The sequence below is a fragment of the Diuraphis noxia genome, unplaced genomic scaffold (assembly GCF_037042655.1).
Source record: "Diuraphis noxia isolate RWA-SAM2 unplaced genomic scaffold, SU_Dnox_SAM2 contig0003, whole genome shotgun sequence".
Classification (NCBI taxonomy): Eukaryota; Metazoa; Arthropoda; class Insecta; order Hemiptera; family Aphididae; genus Diuraphis; species Diuraphis noxia.
This window is the reverse complement of record NW_028301713.1, coordinates 8,108,056-8,125,881: the sequence shown is the minus strand read 5'-3', so window position 1 is coordinate 8,125,881 and position 17,826 is coordinate 8,108,056. Positions and strand designations below refer to the sequence as shown.

Sequence of the window (17,826 nt, the reverse complement as noted above, 5' to 3'; positions counted from 1 at the left end):
GTTCTACTCTGCCCGTGGCGATACAAACTTTTGTTTTTCAAATGAGAGCCACCCTTTTTTACTGTATAGTATTTAATAGGTGATTTAAAATAATAAATCTTGACGCACCTAATAATTAAAAATTCGAATGAGTAGTTTCTTAGTTATCAAAATGTATTTGTGCTAAGGATAACAGTCGTTAAAAATCGTTTTACAAAAGTATTAAATACACGCGTGCTATTGGAACTATATATAGTGTTTATGATGCTTAGTTCGTTCTAAAAAAATTATTTATACTTTGTGCAGTGAGCGAATGCACCGCCCGCCGACTGAATTTTGGTTTTCGCGACACCCAGCCATAGGGGAATCAGTTTTGATGGCTGCTATAGGGTGACGTGGGGGGAAGCGAAAAATCGGCGCGTTCTCTCGCCGGACAGACTATATGTTGATAGATTAATATCAACGACTAAATATTTTTTCAAATCTTCCATAGACACACGTCTTATAAACCTAAGCCACGGACATTTAATCCTTAGAACACAAAATTCAATGACACAAAAACTACTCATCAGAATATTTTGATTTCAATAGGTTAGGCTTCTCGTTTGAAAAACAAATGTTTGCATCGACACAAGACACGCCTTGAGTGGTAAATTTCAAGAATTTGAAAATATGATGGTCTTCGAGTGTATATAATATTTTAAAGATTCAAAAAATCGCGTTTTGAACAACTGCACGGTTAATGTAAAACGGGGTGGGGGGTGAAGGGGGTGAGCATGCTTGTTGAGTCACTCTGTATACGCTTCTCTATTATATGGTTTTGGTATATCTATGGTGTATATATATAATACACGATACATTGGTATACTGCAAGGTATATGTGTCGTTAATTCGTTATATTATACATCGTAAGTTATTTAAATCGATATGTACTGTTGTAATATAATAGAGAGTCGCGTATCGAATGATGTCTATAATACATATTATGTTATGCGATCTGCGCGTGTGCGAGTGTGCCTATACTGCCTACACAGGACCTAGTGCAGGCGGGCCGCGAATAATGCGGTCGGACCAAACTCCTCTGACGACATCGCTGCAGCGACGCGACTCATCTAACGATATTGTGTTATCCCGATTGACCTAGTTTGCTGCAGCATTTCTATAACAATATGATATTTACCTGCTGCAACGATACAGTCGTCTGGACGTATAATATGCGACCACATCCGGTCCATCGATGCGTTGACCATCGGTATATAATATATATATACATATATATGCTATTATATGATACAATATACGACGGGTTTAATAGTCGACGACATTAATATAATTAACATTTGGTATAATAATAATAATAATAATAATACTATATTAGCGTTGATCACACTTCACCGGATTTCGACCGCGAACACCTCTGCCGCGGAGGAGGTCGTTTTAAACATTTACGTGGTTTGTCTCGCATTTCCGCCACAATATATAATATACATATATTGTATATCAATTTAGTTTATTTCGCCCAATAATACATTTTCCGCGATAATTTGCATATTACATCGAATTTAACTGGCAACGCGCCCTACTTATACGCGCGTACGCCAAAGTCCTGTGTATACGAGAAACACACAAATATAATATTTTAAATTAGTGGTCGGAATGTCTTACGCCGAAATCATTACTACGATTTTGTAGTTTAATTGAAGAATTTTTTTTTTCATACTATATATTATAATAATATGCAGCGCAGTATCGACTGCAGGACTGTTTATAAATCAAAATTGGTACCCACCTAATAATCATATAATATGTATTATATCTCAACGCGTGCTGACGGTCGAGATTTAGATTTGTGAAAATAATAAATAATATTATCGTTTGATTCCTAACATCGAAGCGAGACCTTTTTGAAAACAGAGAAGTTTTTGACTTAAAAAAATAAAATAAATCCTGACTCGAGTATGGATTTTTTAAATGTTTTTTTTTTTTTTACTTTTCTTTATTGGGTATTGTGTTGTCTGTCTGGTCACAATACGTGTCAGCTGCGATACTACAGTTAACCATTTTGGATCCCATCACAAGTGATCAATCAACAGTTATAGCGGTAATTTTAAACGCTAATGATGAGTTTTGTTGTAGCCCAAAATTAAACGAGCTATAAAATTGTGCAATTTTACTACGCCCATGAGTATCGGTTGCGAAGTTAGCAGTCTGGAACGCAAGTCTAAAGTTTTTCATCATTTGGATTTAATTACAAAGTTAAAATTATGATTTCATATTTATTTAAGAGGATGTCCGCGCACTATTTGTTTTCTCTCTCTGGTCCACATTCAACATGGACAAAACGAATTTGCGCAGAATTATTTTTTCTATATACAATTATGTTCTTAAGAAGTAATCATTTTACATCGCCCGTTAAAAAAGACGGAGAACGATATTTTTGAGGTAATAAGACATAATATAAATTTGTCTAAATATCGTCTCGAAACAATATTAGAACTTCATTTAAATTTACAAAAATTGTTTGTCATTGTTTCGAAAGTCGAATACAAAATCAAATATCAATAAAATATAACATCGATATATGTTCGATTCCTTCAAAAATATTTTTTCTTAATTTTTTTTTTTTTTTGTAACGGATGATATTTTTTACTCTAAGATTACCTATACTTGGCAACATCGAAAAAACGAACTCTGCGCGAATGCTTTTTGTCTATGTTGAGCGTGGGCCGTAGAGAGAAAACAAATAGTGTGCCGCAGATATATCCTCTTAGGGCCCGTATTACAATTACAGTTAAACCACGAAATTCGGCCGGTAAAATCAGTGGTTCAAGCATAACCGAGGTGTAAACTATGATTGTAAAACGGGTCCTTAATAGCATCATTTATTATCGTCCGGTCGCGGACACTTGCAACAATCGCGGGCTAATCGATATCGCGGACAATATTCTAAGAGTCCATACGCAGACCGTTAAAACTGTGTCCGATCAAGTAGTCACTGGCAATATTATTTTGAACACGGTCCTACTAGCGGTAACAATTACGGTCGAATTCGGACGAGTCTTGAATAATTTTTTTACACCTGCGAATAAAAAAAGGCCCACACATCATCACTTGCGAGTCAGGTATCATTAATGATGATAAAAAGCCGTTTGCACCACAGACTATAATATAATATAATAGTATCGTGCGCGTTAAATTCATTGATTTTTTCGCACGTGTGTGAGTATAATAATATAATATAATAAGAGAGGCAACTCGTACTCCCCGGAGGAACACTGTACGCATAATATTAATAACTTTCACTGGGTAGTAGTATCAAGAGAATTATTTATTCAAACGCAATATTAAATTGTTTTCTGTTTGATAAGTGCACACGAATTTGATAGTCTATACGAGTCGGTCTTGAGACGGCAAGAGCAACTCCATAATATTATAACGCCGATAATATTATAATAATATCAATTTTTGATTTCCAGACGTCCTTATTATCGTATAATATATAATATTATAGTACAAATCGTAGCGCCAGCTCGTCCACAGCAATTTATCTCGTTCATACACCATAATATAGTCGTACATATTTTTTTCTCGATTATTTATTTCTCATATACAGTGGTCGCCGCCAAGGACGCCCATATGGTGGGGGGGGGGGGTGAATGGAGGGACATGTCCCCCCTGGAAATTGTCGAAAATCTTGAAAAATTGTTAACTGTGATCAGAATCTATTTATTTAAATAGAATTTAAAAATTGTAATTTAATATGTATAGTATGAAAATCTGTAATTTGTTTATGAAAAATCGGTTTATTTAGTTAGAGAATGAATATAATATGCAGTACAAGTATTTAGTACAAGTAATAAATATATTTGGTGTTAAAAAAAGAAATTTACAATTTTTATTTGTAAATTAATATTTTAACAAATATAATTAATGTTTTAAGTGTCCAATTTATATGAATAATTAAATCAAAATTTCAATACATTAATTTTATGGTTAATTGGATGAATAATTATTATTTTCTAATCTTCCAGTTTGATATATATATATATAATGTAAAATTGTAAACCCCTCGTGGTCATTCCTTTTTACAAATAGATTGAAAAATTAAAATGGTGCCCCCCCCCCCTTGAGAATTTTACTATGCGCGCCCTTTGTCGCCGCTTATTGGACTCACTTTTCGGACCAGACAATTTGAGTCGATTAACCGAATGAGTAAAAAAAAATTTTTAAATGCTTAAATTTAAAGACGTATTTGCTTAAAAATATGTATTGAAATTCAAGGTATGTATAAAAATAAAAATCTAGCTATATAGCTATACGCAATATTAAAAAAATAAAAAATAAATACATTTTGTGATAAAAATCCATCTAATGTTGATTGGATTTTTCCTTCTTCAGCCAACATCTTAATCATAAAATAGATAAAAGATACCGACTTATTTATAACACTTCTGGTTCAATGTATGTACATATTTTCTTTATTTATCTAATTTTCAAATGACCCTATTAACCGGAGTGTGAGTCGAATAGACGAATAATAATCAAATAATATTTTCATTTTAAGTTATTAAAAAAACACTTCTTTAAAAAAAAAATCACATTTTTCTATGTTAATGCATTATAATTATTTTAAAGTAAATTTATATTATATACAATATTATAAATTAAATTTATTAGTTGTAAAAAATTCCCGCGGGGGGGTTGAACCTCTAACCCCCCCCTATATACGGCCTTGCAACTGTTTATATATATTTCTTACTATTATAATAATATATAATGATACTTGAACTATGCGCGTGTTCAAAAATTTCCGAAATCAGATCTCTGAGTATGGCTAACTGAAAACGCTAAAAAAAAGGTGTTTTTCCAGCATTAGTAGGACCATAAAGTATAAACATTCCAAAAGTGTGACCATAAAGTAGAAACTATGCACTTAAAGTAACACGTTCAGATCCATTCTGAGAAGTCTCGTACATTTTTATCCGTATAGTTGACAAATTGTAAACGACGCTCGACAATAATTCTGACACGATTGAAATTATAATAAATTATAATGAATGGATAGAAGTCTTCGAAAGTTAAGTGTAAAAACTTTGAGAAATGTCACTAAATTCGACAACAGTGTGAATTCCATACCTAGCCGTTATAATTGGCTTTCATAGAAGATGGATAATGTACTATGTTGAACAATAAATTAAACACACAAACACATTTATGCATATAAACAAATATTGAAATATTGTTATGAACTGTTGTTAGTATTATTACTATATTATAAGTTAATATTTATTCATTAAAAATATATGATCGAGACATTATTTCCATTAATATACTACTTCCAAATCATAACAAAAACTAGTCCATTCTGATACAAATTAAAATATAAAGTTTAATCATTTTAATAAAAAAGTAAAAAAAAAATCAATGTACCATTATAATAATCCCAACATTTTAGTTTTTTTCGTCGGTACACGGGTAAGTATATTACAAATATAACCTAAAAGTTTTGTAGCATCTTATGCCGATCAACCGATCGCGTGTCGACTGTCATATAGGTTAATAAGGTTAAAATATTATAAAAACGATGTTATTTTATATTATATCTATTTTAATATTCAAAAAAAGTAAAGTAAAGTATAACATTATGATATTGTGTCAAATTGTCGACCACGAACAATATTTTATCGAACTTGCGTACACGTGGCATATTTCATAATATTGTTTTGGCTTCGTTATATAATTATTCGATAGTTAACATCCAGAACTAATTAATTTTTGTGTACAGTTAAACAGTCAACTATAAATCACGAAAAACCTTTTGCATATTTGAATATTTCAAATAATTAATTGTACCCACAACTAAGATAGTGGCGAAACAATTTTTCTTAATTTTTTTTTTTTCATTTTTATTCTAACGAGTCATTTAAATGTGTATTGGGAAATACTACAAAGAGGTATTGGACACAGAAGTCCATAAACGAGCGATGTTGTGTTGCCCAAATTGATCGTAATTTACTTTCGACGCTTATTTTTTCGTTATGCTTTTAATTCTACGATTTGAGTATCGTTTTATACTTTTATCGATGGAATAAAAAAATAATAATAACAATAACAATACATATATTACAGGTATAACTTTGTCGGGACGAAAAAAAAAATAGTATAATAACTTTCTGCGTGCTCATAAATAATAAATCTACTAAAACGTTTGTCCGTCTGCACGATCCACATGCAGCAGTGCGTACCTTTATTACACGAGAAAAGGCATCAATCGATTAACAATCGAACTCCTATCGCGCGTATTTATATAATGTATGTGGCCACCCCGTGCAGTGAAATATTTAAAAGTCATCGGGGCGATAATCTACATAATATTTTAATAATAATGTTGGAAATAATATTACGGACGGCGACGGATATAATCGATAGTATAATAATATTATTATTGTGTTCAAGTGGTGTAAAATAATATTGTAGGCGCAGTTAAGACGAGGCAATAAAATAATAATATATATCGTAAAGGCGGCAAGGATATACTACAATAATACTGTGAACAGAAAACGGACTCAAAAATCGTAGCCACCGACGGTTTGATTTTTTAAGCGAACGAATACCTGCAGCAATAATAATAATAATAATAATATAGTACGCGTACGACTAATAGTGAGATTGTGTGTGGAACTAATGGAGAAACGATAATAGAATTTAATAATAATAATAATAAAAAAAAATGGGACCTGTGTGTAAAAGGATGTTCGTTTCAGTCCCTGGTCACGCAAACGCACACGCACACACACACGCATATTAAATATATACACGTTATATTGATTAGGCGGTTGAATAAGTGTTTTTGTTGCCTCGTGCAATGTTCAAAAAAAAAATATTTTTCCTTGGATGGATTTAATCTATTATTCATTGCGAAAGCTTAGTAATTTTTCACAACCGTATTACACGGTGAACGGCACATGCTTATATATACTTGCACGAGGCCGCCCACAGTATACAGTCGTCTAGCTAGTCGGTTCGGGGATGCTCTTAAATTTACGGAATACGTTAAAGTAAAACGCAATTATGATTTTACACCACTTTGGGAATAGTGCGCGTGTATTATTATATTATTATGTTACGTTATCACTGCTCGAAAGACTAAAACGATGTTAGGTATTATAATAGTGTGTGTACCTATATATATGGGTCATGTGAATAAACCTATACAGAATGATTCGCCGAGCAGACCATGCTCAACCCCTTTTCCCGACAATTCAGTGCACGACATGTCGACATCGCGAGAAAAAAATACAATTCGGCTATTCGGTCTGATTTTTAAAATGTTTTTAAAACACTTTAATGCGTCATAAATATTTTTGAATTCTGTATTGTATTACTTGCGGACAGTGATGGACAGTGTCCTGTGCAGAAGATACAAACTTTTATTATTTTCAAATGAACATTCCAATTGTGTACAGAATATAATATGATATATACTGGGCTAAAAGATTTTGGGGGCTACGGTGGTTTTAGAAATTCTAGTAACTAATATTATTCTTAAAAAGTTTAATAGTTCATAAAATCATCCCAGTAAAACAAATACTGTATAGCACAGCTATATTAATGAATAATCACTAAGTGATTTATTTGAAAAACAGAAATCTGTGTGGCCGACGATACCCGTTTAATAGACCGAGACATTTCGAGAACTCGAAAATATGATCTTTAAGTATATATACCTATTACCAGAAATCAGAATTCGAATAAATGGATTGTTAAAACGTAAAAGACGAAATGAGGCGATCATTATGCCTGATGAAGCACTACTGCGCATATAAAAATATATAATGTTTACTCATTCAACGGTTGCAAACCGTTATAATGATATTATTATTATTATTTTAGTTTGGATTTCGATTTTTCGTTCATTTTAAAAAAAAAACAGTGTATTGGTTACACTATATACATGTATAATTCACATCGAATATCGGCCAATAATTTATTATTTATTAACGTTTAAAGTTTTTCCATAAGAGATGGAGCGTCGTGGGAATGTCGACGCATAGTATGATATACTTACTCTGCTGGTCTTGGCTTTAAACGCGTTGTAAATAAGTTTAAGTATTGTGGTTCGATATTCAATAACTATGCTGTATATGCGGTTGTACATTATCATTTTTAGGAAAATAGTCTGTTCTGACTTTCCGAGATATAAATATGTTTGATATTGACTATTAAAATAAAGTACCTAAATAATGATATTACCATCGTGGTAAAAGAAATTGTTGAAGCTTAGCCATGTAATAGCGTGCACTTAAAATTATATTAAGTCAGAGAAAAATGAGAATCTCAAGCTTTGTGTAGGCACTTTAATGCGTGCACCTCTATAATATTATAATAGTTAAAACCAACTTGCCATAGTGCTAGGTCGCATATAATAATGTTTTTTTTTTTAAATCTTTTTTCGTCTACTTTTTTTTTTAAATGAACGTATACCGACGACGGTCTTGTTTAATGATAAAAATACATAATATTGTGTGCCGTACACTATTACAGTGAGTATATTATAGTTATGAGTTTATGACCATGGCTAGAATTTGTATGCAATAAAAAATTGTAAAATATGCATTTTAATTTCTATCTTAGATATTATATTGACCGACATACTTTTATTAATTGTGTTTATCTTTCTCCGTCAAACTATTCAATATTTAATCGCATACCTATATTGTACCATAGGATTATATTTATAAAAATAAAATGTGTGTTTGACAAAAAAACCAAGTTTTATACTTTAATCATCCTGAAGTGATTCGTGGACATTACTGACAAAATCAATAATCAGAAGTCGCAAAAAAGACATGCTGTTGCATACAAATCCTAGCCCTGGTGATGACTATATAGTATATACAGTGAGTGATTTTATTTAATATTTAATTATGTGTTGAGGTCTGCAACGCTGTATAATATTATTATTATGCAATTCAAATACCAATATTACGGACTGGTTAAAGTAATTATATTTTTCATAATTTAATTTAAAAACATAAGACTATTTTTTGGCTATATACAAATAATATAATATAATTACATATTGTAGTTATTGTTATTGCTAATTTCGGAAAATTATATATCCTACATTTAGAATTCAACCACTCAACGACTGAACGATTGGAGTTGGAGATGTCGATCTCATCGATTGAATAAATAAGGGAACGCGCATGCGTATTAGAAACATTATTATTTTTTATTAGCTTAGTACATTATTATAGGTCAATGATTATCAAATAAAGAAAAAACAGAAACAGACGTCGTTATCGGTGAATATATGAAAATAATAATAATTTTTATTATTATTATAAGGGTTCAAAACCGGTTTCCAAAATCAATTTAGATTCTTATATATATATATATATATATATATATATATAAGATGGATGATATCGTATTTCGTCGTTGCTATAATAGTAAATTAATGTCACCGGACAGCTCATAATAGAAAATCCGCACTCCTCAAAAACCGCCGAAATAGACGCCGTCTTGTAATGTCACTATGACCCATTGTTCTGATAAATATTCTAAATTCAGTGGTTAAATTGGGGGAGTAAGCAGGGTGGCTGAGCTACTCTTAATTTTTCTTAAAATTATAGCGTACCCCTTTATTATATGTTTATCAAGGAATAGGGTTACTATTAAATTGTTTTGCTCAGTTATTGTTCAACTTCGTTTAGAGTTTGCCATTAATTTTTTTCTCCAATTCGACCACTGATTTCATTACATTGATATAACGTGTGAACGGTATTTACGATATGTATAAAAAATGCATATAGGTAGTCGCTTTTTTCGCGCTTCAATTGTACTGCAACAGGTCTGCAGTATCAATGGATTTATCATGATAATACAGTATTGTTTATTTTATAATATACCATTTTTTGTTCGTCCATGCTGCCACCCCGGGGTTCGGGCCAAAACAGTTATAATCGTTATTACACAGTTGTACTTACGACCAAGTTTGACGAGTGTTGTGCGTATATACTTCTGTTGCAGTGTACCGTGTCTCGAAATATTGTGGTAATTTCAATCATTATTTACCGAGTTCACGTCACCGTCGCCGCCGAGTACCATTTCGCCGTACGCTTAATAACAATAATAACATAATTTGTTTTGATGTATGTTATATATAATATATCGTGCATAATTTAATGTCATGTAAAATTTACCAGAATAATAATTATTATTAAATCGACTGTTTCCCTGTTTCTTTGGGTATGCACCGAATGTATTCGCTACAATGTTTCGTTTTACACGACAATAAACACATATCTACATATTATTACGGTTTGGCAAAGGTGACATTGACCTAAGTCTAGGCTGACACTTTTGCGTATACAGACGTTTGTTTTACTGTGCATTCAGCAGTGGTTGTTACACAATTTTACCAAAGTGATTTTTTTTAAAAAAAGTAATAAAATCAAAATTACAACAGCTGTGATCAGTAAACAAAAACGCTTGATGCAAATGTGTTTAGTTGATAAAAACGCGTACATAGTTTTGTATGCAATAATAATCATGCTGTACTTTCTTGTGGATGTAAAATTAATATTTACAATTTATAACTTAAAAAATATGAATGGATCGCTAACATTGATGTCCGACCTAATGATATTGTGCATTGTTCAAATCGTACTGTGACCGTTTTTCGTAAACATGACTGAAATAATGGCATTTTTTTATTATTATTATTGTTTGAAATAACCCTCGTAATCATAGCGGTCGTTGGTAGAGATTTACATTTATTTATGAACAAATTTACTAATATTATATAATATATACATTCGTATTCAGAAATAAAATAAACTTGGCTTAACGATGATAAATTATTCGTTTTTGATTGCAATTGCACTGCGCTTTTCTCGGTAACCACAATCGTCTTTCTCTTTATAAGCTAATCTAATAAAATGTGTATACTTTTAACGATATTGTTGTTCTTGCGAACATAACTCGATAGCGATTTACAGTTTTCGTTTAATAGTATATTTTACTGTTGACCCCTCGACAGATTAAAAATCGCGATTATTAAAATTAATTACTGATCACTACATAGGTACAGATTTTACGGTTAAAAATTAATCAAACGTTCCGTGATGTTAATTATAATAGTAACAATTTATTCAAGTGTAGTTCACGAGTAGCGACTAAAAAAAAAAAAACGTGTGTGCCCTTTTGAAATAGATTTAAAAATACCGCCATACCATTTGCCAAGAGATTAAATGATGTTGGTTTTTAAATCAAAATAAATGTTAATGTTATTTCTCGATGTTAATGCACAAGGTGGTTTTAAATGTCCTTTAATTTATTATCAAAAAAAAAACTTTATTGCTCAGCACTATATATAGGTATACTTTTTGAAATAATAGTTTTAAATGTATTTAATATTTATGTATCGCATCACGGTGCACCATTAATATAAACAAGCAAAACTGTGACCTTTAATTAAATTACACATAATATCACCGCTTGTTTTCGTGTATTTTTAAACGTATTCATCTGCACGGGTAAATTACGAACGTATCGTTAAAAGCAGTTGCCAGTTGAATGATTATTAAATAATCATTATAATATTGTGGTTCAAAATTCAACAATTTAATAGTATTGTTATTTGTTATGTTATTCTTCGTTTTAATAAGACAGAAAATATTATAATTACGATCGATTTACATGGACGAAAAACATGCGTTGTCAACAAACAATTCATCATAATTCATAATAATATAAGTTGTAACTCACCGAGCCGGTACTCGTTTTGCATTTAATACAATTTTTGATGGAAAAAACAACTGAAACAGTCATCACTATTACGATGTCGGACAATATTATTGTTGCAGTTTGCAGAAAAAGACCTGCGTACCTGTTTACAGAAAGGAAAAGAAAATTGCTCATTAAACTTTTCATCGCTATTAAAATGTGTTTAAGCGGCAGTGGTGATGGCGAGGGGGGAAGGAGGAGTTCAACGCAACGGGTCTCAGTTCTCTTACTTTTGACAAGATTAAAAAGAGCCCCCTTAAACATTTTCTTCTAAAGATTACCTTTCACTTCTTTGAATCGAATCGAAATATTTTCTTCCGTTAAAAATATTTATTTATTTACTAAATTTTATCATATTATTATATATTCTTATTTAAAGTTATTTAATTAAATATTTGTCAGTTTGAAAATTATAATTAAATATATTTTTAATTGTATAAATATACAAAGCAGGTACTTAGTTAATTTTATTTTACGTATAATCTTATTATTCTACACCTTTGATTGCATATTTGTTATTGTGTTTTATATAATAATAATATATTATATGTGTAAAAATATAATTTTTGTACTTGAGATTAAATTGTTTGCCATATATTAAAAAATGTTGACAATTTAAATTCCGTTGATCTAGTGTTTGAATTAAAAAATTACGTCAAAAATGAGAAACGTACAATTTGTATGTAATTAAGTTGATAATATTTTATATGCGGGATACTAAAATTTAGAGATACTAATTATAAGTAGGTAGGTACTGACAAACTATGATGTGCAAGGGCGCTGCCCCCCTCACCCGCCGACTACGGTTGCAAGAACGTCGTAATAATTAATAACATTTACATTTTTAACTTATCATAATTATTTAAGTTTACTCGCGCGGAACGCTCGAAATAGTATATATAACATGATTATGTAGCCTTTGCCATTTTCTGCTGCTTTAAGCCCTATTTATATCATATTATACGACGTACACATCATATTATCATTATTATTACACTATACAGATATAATATAAAACGCCCACCCGCGAAGGTTTAAGTGTTATTAATAGCATTTACCGACGATTGACTGCTGCAGCAGCCGTATAAAACAGCAGCTGCCGCAGATATCGGCAGGCAGTTTATCGGGTTAATATAGCCTTTTATATTATACGGAATAGCAAAAAACTCGGACCCCGATGTGCTGCGTCAGGGACGGGGGACGAGGTAAAAGTCGGATCGACTCTCAAATCCAGGAAGTCGGTCGACTGTTTTTTTTTTTTTTTACCATCCGCCTATACCCACTTCCTACGAAAACATCCCAACAACAGAATATTATATTATTATGTGGAATTGTGGACCGTAACTGATGTCCAACAATATAATATTATTATAAAGTTATCAATTTCTTTTTTTACGTCGATTTATTATTTTCCAGACGGCAAGATCACAGTAAGTACTATATATATAGTGTAGGTATTATATAACTTACACATGTTTGGGAATATGCTCACGGTCGTATGTGAAAAAAAAAAACAGTGACCCAAACCCAAATTCAAATGATGTGAAAACTCTAAACAACATCTCGTGACCAAAACCAACACTTTTGTCTCCGAATTATTATTATTATTATTCGAGAGTTTATATAGAGAGCATACACGTCATTGCAGCGTTTGACGAGAGAACAAAAAATAGTGATAATAATAATAATAATGTACAGGGTGGATGCTCGTGTTCATCTCTATATTATTACCTTTAGTATTGAATTCATTTGAATTATGATTTCCGAACTTGTTAAATATATACTTAAAGGTCAAAATTGAAAATAAAATCAAGATATTTATTAGTTACCTATATATTACTTGAAGGATATATTCTGTGACGATGTAAATTTCTGTTCTTTAAATAAGAGCCCTACCATTTATTGTAAATACTGTATAATGTATTCAAAAATGTTGGTGTACCTGCAGGTTCAAAAGTTAACGAGTTAATTTCCGTTGTTAAAACGTTTTAAACTATAAGGACAATACCTAGTCTTCAAAAATAGATTAACAACAGATATATAATTCAGATTTAATATGTATTGGATTTAGTTTTTATTATACTTTGAAATTGCTCACCAATAATACATATTGATGGATTGATATTATATAACCTTTTAAAATGTTAAGATCACCATAGCCTCTAAATCTTCCAATCCTATTATCGTGGACCTGTTATGTTCATTAGGCATTCAAAGTTAAATAAAAATCTACCGATAAAATTTTGATTTTGGAACGTTCACATTTTCAACAAAATTATCCGCTAATTAATTTCCAGTAGAAAAGGAGAGCTCTATTCTTTTGAAAAACAAAACTTTTTATATGCACCTACAGAGCACTCTTCAAGTGGTCCACAAAATCTCAATAATTTCGAAAATACGGTCATGAGATATGGGTCTATTTAAAAACTTTCAAATTCTGATTTTGGATTACCGCATAATCGAACCCAACAGGGGATGATCGTGTTTGGCGAATCATTCTGTGTAGGTACATCTTTACATACCTATGTTAAAATGTTTCGATTTATATCAAAATCCCTCTGCAGCGTCGTGCGCGCGTATACCTTTATATATGTATATATTGTCATATTTAATTTTCTGTTACGATATATTATTGGCTATCGGTGACGTCTGAGTAAACCGTAATAACTTTACCTGGTGGTATACGGACAATGTAACAATAAGTGCGTGTATATCCTCTGGGTCGATCGCTGGTATTATTTAAGCTCAGCAGGCATTCTTATACGGTGACTTTAAAAACGCGGTTTAAAAATGTTATCAATAATTTCTCTTCTCGAAGTGACATAATCCCCTGCAGATTCTATAGAACCTTCCATCTGCAGCACATCTAAAAAAATAAAAATAAAGCGGTTACACGTCTACACCGGTGGTTCTCAAACTGTGCACCGCGACCTATGGCCCATAATAAATGATTTAAAATGTATTGGATTTCTATTTCAACAATTCGTTGTTAATGAGTATAATTGGTTGAAAAAAGGGCACCGCGGTGCGTAAAAAAGTTTAGGAACCGCTGGTCTACACGCGGGCAACTCGTTATTTATTTAGTTTCCCAGATATTATAACAATTATTTCCGCACACAGCAATTAATACTATGTTATACTATTTTGTTTGCTCCGTTTATTTATTATTTCACAATTATTATTATCACAAAAATAATATAATACGGCTGTGCGACTTTCTCGGTTTCGAATGAAATGTCCACACGCCGCGTAAATCATCATCCCGGAAAGCCAATAAATAATACTCGGCCTTTTGTGGCGCTCTACACTATAGTGTCGTCGAAAAATTAATAATATCAATCAACATTATATCGGTGACAGCCGCGCAGGACACACACAGCAACGAAAGGGTTTCGATCATTAAACCACCAAAATCATGTGCGGCGCGGGTCGTTTAATTATTATTATTTTCGGTCGAATAATAAACACACACCGACACCACCACCTATTTCGACATTATATATATGTGTGTGTGTGTGTGTGTGTGTGTGTGTGTAGAACGCTATCGGTACTTTTTGATTGCACGTGTAGTCCTTTTACTGCGTGTATCGGCTATTATAATGTGTGTTGATCGGTATGGCGTGTGTGCAGCGCGCGTATCGCCGGAAGAATCGAACGAAGCGTAAAAAAAATAAAAAAATAAATAAATTACGAAATATTTGAATCGAAACGAACTTTGGGTGTAACGACGACGAGGCCATAACAATATTATAAATAATGCAAAAAGCTCTTCGTGACGCCTGTGACGGGCGGTGTCGTGTTTACCCGTAGGTACACAATAATATGCGAACACAATGTAATATATTACTCGAGTTTTCTATACGTACCCACACTATATTATATACGTGTGTTGGTACATCGATATCGCGTACCTACATGATATTCGTGTGTCGAAATTATAGGCACGAATTCCGGAGACACGCGGTTGCCCGGTTTTCGGCGGCGGTTGTCATGAGGTCACAAATATATTATTATTATAGTACAGTCAATAGAGATAACAATATACAAGGTGTAACAGATAGAAGTATAGAACTGACTTTTTTGGACGAACTGTTTTTCACATTAATATTTTTTATTTTTATTGTTCATTAAGTAAACCTAGCACTACATGTATAATACATTTTTTGTTTTATTTTTTAGTAGGTAGGTACTGAAAATAAAAAACAAAATAAATGTAATAAAAAAATATTGAATAAATTCAAAATAGCCTATTTGTGAATCTGATTATTAAAACAATTTTGATGGTAAAAAGATTTATCTAAGTCAAGTAGTTTGTTTTTTAGAATTTTTTTTTAAATTTAATATTTTTTTTTGGTTAAATTAATTTGGAACGCAATAAATTGTTAAAAAATATAATTTTTGAAAATTTTCTGACATGAATATATTTCTTAAATTATTTATTTATCATATAATATTTTAAAAAAATTGTCATACGATGATTTGGCATAATTTTTATTTTTTTTGGTCAGGTCTTTCTGTTACACCTTCTATATATGGCGTATAATATTTTACCTATATATTGTGTGTGTGTGTTGTACAATGTGTTATGTATACTAACGCGCGTATTATGGATATATTATTGTATTGTAATGACACGTGTTGTAGATAGGTACGGATTTCGGGGGGAGGGGGGAGGGGGAGAAAAAACACCGAACATAAATAACGTATGTGTTTGGAAATTATTAAACGAATACACCACGTGAATTCGACGGGATTGTCGATGTGTGGAAAATATAATCGAAAAAAAAATGACATAAAAATTGCTTTAATGGCGGTTTCGACGTATATGCTGATAATAATATTATACATATATATATATATATATTTATATACATAATACTCGTGTAGTTATGTACAATGTCTCGCAGATTATGCTTATTGCACTTCGATACAACTGCTGTGTCCCTTTTTCATCTCTCCCTCGCTTACGATTTTCCTGGTTATTGCTGTACGCGGCAATAATATAATATATTATGTTATATGTATTATAAAGTGCGTATACGCACACAGTTTATGAAAACGATACTGTTTTTTTTCCTCGCCCTGACTACACGCGCACCGTACCTACCCGCGTTAATATCACATGACATGTAATATACGACCGGCGTACTATAGTGGTGTGCAGATAAAAAGCCACACGCGATTTTTACTGCACCGCACAACGAGCGCCATTTCGAAGTGCAATCGTCGATCCTTCAACAGTATGAAACTCACCGACGTCGTGTACTAGATAAATTACTGAAAAACGCAGTTAACAACTATAGTTACATTAACAACTTGAGTCAAGTCTATCGATCAACACCTAAAAACACAAAAACATATTCATTTGTCTGCACTATCAATATTGGTGATAAATATATTTTAAAAAAGTCGTTACAAAATTTATTTGTATCGTTAATATTATTATCGATGTTAATGCACCTATAATGGCATACCTCGAATACTGCAGGGCCCAACATAGGATAAGAAATAGTCGCGTCGAAATCATTAAGTTGTTTATTTAATAACACTTTTATGAGCCAAATAGAAACATTAGAATACACTAAACAAATAAAAATAGGTATATCTATTTTTTTTCTTCAAATATTTTTAGTTTTATTTTCATTGAAATATTATAATTTAGACCTATTTCCTAGAAATTGTATTGATAATTTTTGTCTGTTGAGCAATAGCGCAGAGTAGTGCGAAAAAAATTTGAATATTGAACTGCAATACTAACTTACCGGACAGACACAACATGAATAATGCACCTTCTTAGTGCATTGTTCATTCAATTAACGTTGTTCATCATCATAGTAAACCGTACGAACAGCTATTTCAATATTCCGTGGTTAAGTAACTATGTCGAACGATTCGTCGGGCTGTATCTGTATGATTTGACACGTCCATATTTTAATATAATTTTATGTAGAGCTCGTCTTGACATCACTGTATGACATAATAATATTATGCGTCTCGACGTGTACACAACCCGTAAACAAGTTTCTTATTATTTTTTTTTATAAGCAATTAATG

General features: G+C 31.7%; 1 protein-coding gene across 8 annotated transcripts in view; it reads left to right on the top strand.

The window, feature by feature from the left end:
* Sh (Potassium voltage-gated channel protein Shaker) overlaps window positions 1-17,826 on the top strand; it is a 201,757-nt gene that overhangs the window by 93,245 nt on the left and 90,686 nt on the right. The gene's annotated exons all lie outside the window — the stretch shown is intronic.